Source organism: Adiantum capillus-veneris, chromosome 4 (genome assembly GCF_014529385.1).
Source record: "Adiantum capillus-veneris isolate H3 chromosome 4, ASM1452938v2, whole genome shotgun sequence".
In the NCBI taxonomy this organism is placed as follows: domain Eukaryota; kingdom Viridiplantae; phylum Streptophyta; class Polypodiopsida; order Polypodiales; family Pteridaceae; genus Adiantum; species Adiantum capillus-veneris.
Genome location: NC_140934.1, coordinates 177,213,131 through 177,220,341, shown reverse-complemented (window position 1 = coordinate 177,220,341; position 7,211 = coordinate 177,213,131).

Below are 7,211 nucleotides of genomic sequence, written 5' to 3'. Positions count from 1 at the left end.
GTGCCCTCAGAGGAAGGTTTTGCAACTTTTGAGTTGGCCCATGCTTGGAACTCAGCTAAAAGCACACTCTCTTGAATTTTCAAGGAAAATGCACAAATTTTGCTCATAGATTGGGCCCAATTTGTCAAACACAACCAAAAAGGGAAAATTTGACCTAATACTACCCAAATCTGGTTAGAAATGATGATGGATGGTTTGGAAGGAACACTTGTCCGGCTAAAAGTCAGGACAGTTGCAGGAAACCTCAGATGGATCTCAGAAACCTCCTACAAGTACAGAAATGGTGATTTCAGTTTCGAATGATCACACGAAGCTAGACAGGGAGCCGAGGCAATGCCAAAACCAAAAAATCACTTAAGGATACTCAAACATCACATGGATATCCAAGAAATGCCTGGAAAATGCACAGATCTAGAAAACCTCCTAAGACAGGGTCTAAAGTGCCTGATAAGGTCAAAGTCAGACATTGGAGTAGGCTGTTAGTAGCAGAACATCATAGGAGCGGTGGCAGCTCCAGAACTAACTCCAACTAACTCCAGGATCCAACCAAAGTTCATCAGGGAAACCAAATATGGTTAGACTTAGTAAAATATGGTCAAATAGTGAAAAATTGCTCTAAATTGTTCATTTTTTGTCCAAACTTGCAAATAAATCATCAGTGGGCTAGGCAAGCATAGGAGTTCATGACCATCCAGTTTTCCCTAAATTTGGCCTCTGTACTACGATCGCGATCGATGTACCTCAAACCCAGAATTTGACCAAAACATATCAGATCCCTTGTACACATCTTGTTCAAGTCCCCATCCAAATTTCAAGCCAATTGGACATCAAAAACTCATAAAAAATCAGAGTCTAGTCCAAAATTCCCTTGTAACACAGAAATGGGACCTGTAAACTCAAAAGTGGTCCAAAAGACACACAGAGTGGACCAAAATGACCCTCCAACTATCAGGAACCCAATCATATGATCAAACCCAAATTTGGCCTCTGTACTACGATCGCGATAGGTGTACCTCATACTCAGAACTGGCTCAAATTTTTATCAGTCACAGCTCTAGCCTTCCTAGTCCCACTGGCGAAATATGGACAAGAATGGATGAAATTTGTTCAAATTATGATCAGTTTTAACTTTTGAACTGTTTTTTACTAAAATTCTAAATGCAATTGATTTGCGAAAGGAAAATCCTGACAGCTTGTGATTCTCTTGACACAAAATGCCTCACTCAAAGAAAGACAGGCAGTGGACAGCAGCACCATATGAAGTGGAAGGGCTTGCCACAAATGAGAAGGCTCACCTCTCGGATGAAATACTGGCTCAAATCCCTGCCCACATCTTCATCTCAAAGTTTAAGGATGTTGATGGCGACTTGGTGAATACGACTATCATGCCACGGGAGATATGGACTCTCCACCAAAGGCCAGAAGTAATAGAGGCTGTGCGGGCGATACACTTGGAACAGTTCTTCAGATTACAGCCATGGGGAATAGATTACATGAGGGCCCATGAACTCATGAGCTCAATACAATATGATGGGCAGTCAATGCTCACAGACAAAGATGGGTCAAAAGTTAAAGTAAAGATCACGAAGGAGATCATCAATGAGGCCTTGCATTTCCTCCCAGGGCAACACGATTTGTTGGCAAAGACAAAGTCACTAGACAATGAGAAGGCATACGTCAAAGCGAAGGGGAACAAATACAAATACACCAACATGATCTACGGTGAGCTGGAATTGCCAATGAGATTGATATCTCAACATTTCACAGTTCAAAAGCCTCCTCGCTACACAGAGCCAATCCTTCACATTGCCGTGGTCATGGCTCTAGTGATAGCAGAAAATAGATCCATTCGCTGCGACTACGGATCTTATATTCTGGATAATCTGATTGAAGCAAATTTGAAAAGCTCGGAAAAAAACAAAACCTACATGAGTGCAGGGCCGATGCTAACCAGAATAGCATACCAGACTTTGGGAATGATCGAGGATTTGCGAGATGCCAGCTCACAAATGGCCTTGATCCAGAAAGTGAAGCTGGTAGCACACTCTGTAAGGACAACACCTAGCGCTACATCATCGCGCTCAGCGCAGGCCACCAATAAAAGTTCTAGTGATGAAGACAAAACAGAGACAGACGACGAAGGAAAATATCAAGAGTCGAGAGATAAAGTGCCTTCAGAATTTGAGGAAAGTGAGGAAGAAGATTCAACAAAGCCGCTTGAGAGAAAACGCGGAGAGAGGAGTGCAATACCGCAATCGGATTTGCAAAAGGCGTATGCTGAAGCCCAGAAGAGAGTCGAAGAAAGACGCACCAAATTGAGGGTTGACAGACATGCTCGAGCAACAGAGATGCAACAGGCACAAAAACTCAGATTAGAAAGGGAAAGACAACAAAGGATAGAAAATGCAACTCGCCTACGGGCTGAGAAGCAAAGACTGGAAGCAGAACAAAAGGCTGTTGAAGTGGACTTATCCTCACAGTCCACGGAACAAACGAAGGAACAAGACGCGGCTGAAGAGCAGAATCAGACTGAACAGCTTAAGCAGATCCAGAGAGATAGGAATCTGGATGCGCGACGCGCGACGGATCTCACCTGCCAAAGAATAATCAGGATCCTAAAGAAAAGGAAAGCGAAAGCATCTGCTTCGCAACAAGGCGAGGAATCTTCCAAAAGGAGACATGTGCGGGAAAAATCAAGTCCGCCTCCTCCATCACCCAAATCACCTCCTCCCTCGCCTAGAAACTCACCTCCGCCATCACACAAATCTCCACCTCCTCTCCCTTCTCCATCGGACAAAAAACAGCCAACTCCTCCCCCTTGAACCTCACAAAAGGAGGCTGTACCATCTACAGAATCCATTAAATACCAAGAAGCATGTCAAGCAGTGGGGGGATTTGATTACAAGAAAACACTGCGAGAGTTAGAGCGGCAGTTCCAGTGTCAATACGTAGTGCTGACTGAAAAGGAAAGGCAGGTACAAGAAGCCCGACAAAAGCAAGAATCAAGGCAAGAGGAGTTCGACAACCTAAGAACGCGACTAGAACGCACAACGGAGGAAAGAGACCTTGAGCGGCAATAGGCTCAGTCTCTGATCAAAGATTTGGTGGATGTCAGGACAGACCTGACTTCCAAAGAGAAAGAGTGCCAAGAACTGACGACCAAAGTCCAGAAAGCGACGGAGCAGCTCGCCTACGAAAGTGCAAGATTTCAAAGGCTTAACAACTCCTACAGCACTGTCAAGGGCACTCTGACGGCTTTGATGGCTAATCAGGAACCTGCTGGAGCATTGGTCTCCACATCTGACAATGCCACAGCAGCACTGAAAGCAGAGCTCGAGCAGGAAAGGCTCCAAAGACAGCTGCTCGTATCGGGAATGGTGGCCCAGACAGCGGCCAACGAGTTAAGATTGAAAGAAGTGGAGCAACAACTCGCTCAAGCAAGCGCTGAACTCCAGATTTAGAGACAGATCGCTGACACATTGCTAAAGGAAAAGGAAGAGTTGCTTTGCCCAACAGCAGATCAAAGTAGGCAAGGAACAGACTCGACCGCAACTGCTGCCTGGACAACATGCGACAGATTTGCCTGGAACCTCACAACAAGGGCAATAGGAGCAGGAATTTGAAGGACCTGATCTGGACATACGAGATGAACTCAGTGAAAGCATACAGGACATGCCAGAAGGGCCGGCCAAGGAATATATGTTATATGAAAAGAAGATACTGGAGTCAGCAGCACTGACGTATTTACAACCAGAAGAGCAAGTGGAAGGGTTTGGCCACGAATACCTTCCGTTTCCTCTGATGTGCCATGAAGCAAATCTATGGAAAGGAAAGATGCGGCCATCCTTGCCACGAAACAAAGAAGGGGGTTACGAGGGCATTGCACTCACGGTGGAAGAAGCTCAGGTGCTCGTCGATGACCATCCCATGTGGAGGCAGAAGTGGTTGGACAAGAGACCACAGGATCTAACAAACTACCACAACGCGCCTCAACATATACAAATAGATCCTACATTCTTCCCTGTCCCTCGAAGACGCACTTGGAAATATTTCACAACATGGAAGGGGTCAAGGCAGCACAAGCTAAATTACTTGATTCTGACAGCACAACATCCCCCTACAGTGGCGTACATGGTCAGCACATTGAACTCTATAGTCACTTTGCTACGGGATGTCCCCAATTTGGCCTGCCAGATGTTAGTAAAGATAGCCCGGATGATCGTCACCTGCATCCAGGTGTTTAAAGACACTGAAGGCAATGATCATCTTTGGAATCTATTCTTGGAAGGACACAGAGGCATCTGTTGGAATCTACAAGATTCACCGCCACGGCATATCTTGATGGCCATGTACTCCCGGCTAATGTACCTGCCATCCCACTACTTGCAAACATTTGAAGAGGCCTTCGTCACAGGATTCTTCGAAATGGATTCAAGGATTTTCCATCCCATGGTGAAGGACCTCAAGGCAAGGTACGTGGCATACCAACACACATTATCAGAAAACCCATTCAGACAACACCAAGAAGCCCTCGAAGCCGTACTGCGCACAAGAAGCTTTTCAGCGACACTCGCTTCATTAGAGCCACATCAACAGCCAAAACACTGACATGCACAAGGGTGTGCAAGGATGAGGAAGGGGGGAGTGTTTGGCGGAAGAAGCAACAGGCGGCCGTGGCCAGAAGGACCATAATTTCCTAAGAAACCATTGTAAAATTCTTTTGTAAAGAAGAATCTCTAAGCCGGGAAATTATGAAGGATGTATGATTATTCTTTTGGGAGCAATTGTATATTAGAGAGCCAGTTTTAAGAGTAGGAGCTTATGGCCAGACAAGCCATTGTTTGCAAAGACCTAATCTATAAAGGTCAATTTCTGTAAGTTTTGGATAATTTTTTTGAATGGAGAACTGAGAAGACAGGGTATGTTTGAGAGCTCCTTCTTGTTCAAACTTGTAATCTTCGCAATTGCGGCTACGGTAATCCAAATTCAGATTTGATTATTGCATTGTGTTCCTCTCCTCTTGCTCTTTCAGTTAAGTGTAATCATTCAAGATTCGGTGTAGGTTTTCGACTACAAGTTTGAGGCCTTAAATCGCTGTTTTGAGTGTCTATTATGCGTGTTTTATGTCGTTTCGACCCTAGGAGGGGCTTTAGGGACCTTAGAACGACCCTTTAGGATCAATCGTTTACTGTTTTTGCGTACTTTGGGACGAACAATCGCGATCTTTGTACCTTCTCAGAATGATGTGACAGTGATAGGATATGTTCCTGATAGTCCCCTGTAGCTTCCCTTCAAGTTTCGTGCGATTCCCATATGATTTGCATGGCGAACAGGCGTGATGACTGTAGAGCTATGTAGAAGGACATAGGCATATTACTTGGCGTTAGTGCGTTCGATTTGCTTGTAGAGTTAGTAGTTGCATCTCTTCGAGTTCACTTCATTAGGATTGCCACCCTAGTGAGTTTCCATGCCTCATCCGAGTCGCTAGCTTCCCCTGTATCGATAATATTATGTTGATGCTTGAGAGCTATGCTATGGACGTCCGTCGCGGCGACCCGCAAGCAGGTACACCGATCGCGATCGGTGTTTTGGGCCTGTTTTTGATGAAAACTAGATGGTCATGAACCCCTATGTCTGCCTAGCCCACTGATGATTTATTTCCAAGTTTGGACTTAAAATGAACAAATTAGAGCAATTTTTCACTGTTTGACCATATTTCATTAAGTCTAACCATATTGGGTTTTCCTGAGGAATTTTGGTCGGATGCTGGAGTTAGTTGAAGTTAGTTTTAGAGCTCCCACTGCTTCCATGATGATCTGCTACCATCATCCTACTCCATTGTCTGATTTTGACCTTTTCAGGCACTTTATACCCTGTCTTAGGAGGTTTTCCAGATATGTGCATTTTTCAGGCATTTCTTGGATATCCATGTGATATTTGAGCAACCCTAAGTAACCTTTTGGTCTTTGGCATTGGCTTGGCTCCAAATCTATCCTTGTGTGATCATTCGAGACTGAAACGACTATATCTGCACTTGTAGGAGATTCTGAGATCCATTCGAGGGTTTCTACAACTGTTCTGACTCTTAGTCGGACAAGTGTACCTTTCAAACCATCCATCATTATTTTTAACAGGATTTTGGTAGTTGTAGGTCAAATTTTCCCTTTTTGGTTGTGTTTGACAAATTGGGCCCATTCCATGAGCAAAATTTGTGCATTTTCCTTGAAAATTCAAGAGAGTGTACTTTTAATTGAGTTCCAAGCCTGGGCCAAGTCAAAAGTTGCAAAACTTGCATCTGGAGACACTGATCGCGATCGTACCATGGAGGCCAAAGTTGGTTTTGACACCAGCAGATTGTAGGCGAGGCTGAGGGGGGGTGTTTTGCAAGATCTGTCCCAATTTTTGTCAGTGAGGTACACCGATCGCGATCGGTGTACCACCACCAAATTGTGTTTTGACCATATGGGTTTGTTCCTGACCTTGTGGGGAGCACATTGATGTGTTTTGTGCCTGAAAAAAGTTTTGTATGGATGCCTCTAAGGGCCCTTGACCTCTTTGACCCGATCCGACTTTGATTTGATCTCTTCGCCCGTTTGTGCGATGATTCACGCTTGCATGCATAATAGACTTGATCTTTACTTGATAGGGAACATACTTGTGAAATCTGGTGTGATACGCTGGCTCCGACCGTCCTTACGGGGTAGAAATGTGGCAGCTCGCTCTAGGTCAAAAAGCTCTCTCCTTCTCTCTCAAAAGGTGAAAATGAACAATAAGCTAGAATTTGGCCTACCTGACCTATATCTTCCCGAGATTTTCGTGACACAGGGTTGATTTTTCTCACTTTTGATCCCGATATAATCTGCATACCACTTGTGGGTCGAACCGTTTGTCATTCCAGTGTCGTATGACCATTTGATGCGATTTTGGCGAAATGTAGTCATGATCATTAAGGCCGAAATTTGACATCTTCAGATTAGCTTCATATCTTCCATGCTTGATAACCTTATCATGATACTTCTACGTTTGCTTCTAGAATTTGATTCCGACACTTGTGAGCGAGATTTTTTAATTTTTGATGTTTTATTAACGAAAATCAAACAAAATAAATTGGAAATACTTATTAACTGGCAAAATTTGGCCAAAATTATTATACTCAGTCCTAAGCACATATTTTCTCTACAAGCATCCCAATGCTCCGGATTTTGTCATTA